The sequence below is a fragment of the Penaeus monodon genome, chromosome 32, assembly GCF_015228065.2.
Source record: "Penaeus monodon isolate SGIC_2016 chromosome 32, NSTDA_Pmon_1, whole genome shotgun sequence".
Lineage (NCBI taxonomy): Eukaryota > Metazoa > Arthropoda > Malacostraca > Decapoda > Penaeidae > Penaeus > Penaeus monodon.
This window is the reverse complement of record NC_051417.1, coordinates 9,329,201-9,329,786: the sequence shown is the minus strand read 5'-3', so window position 1 is coordinate 9,329,786 and position 586 is coordinate 9,329,201.

The window sequence follows — 586 nt, the reverse complement described above, 5'->3', positions numbered from 1 at the left end:
AGCAAAACAAGAAGACATTTTCCATAACAAATCGTAAACACAAAACACTCAACAAACTCCCACCAACGTAACACAACACAGACACACAACAGACACAAACAAAAGAAACTCACCAACGGAGGAAACAAACACACCCAACACGTAACAAACGCACAAACGAGTGTTCCTCAGGACGATTTGTTCCCTAAAGTTTGGAGAGGCAGGAATTTAGAATGTCCCCTGGTCATCACGGAACTTTGTCTAGGGGAAACTTGGTCAGCGCGAGCCGGGCGAGGGGAGAGAAGGAGGTCGGAACAGGGGAAAGAGGCGAGGAGAGCGGGGGAATTACCCTAAATTACCCTCTGATTCTCCCCCTTGTCAGCTCCGTTAGGGGAAGAACCGAGGACAGGATGGACACTGAGGGGATAATCACATGATTCATTATGATGGCCATTAACCGTTAACCTGAGTCGTACAGAGGCATTATAAATGTAACAAGGAAGTTCATCCAATCGCCTAAATGATGATCCAAAGTTGCCGTAACTGGACGGAGATGAATGAAACACACGAGACAAAGAGAAACAAGAGACACGCGCTGGGAGGTTAG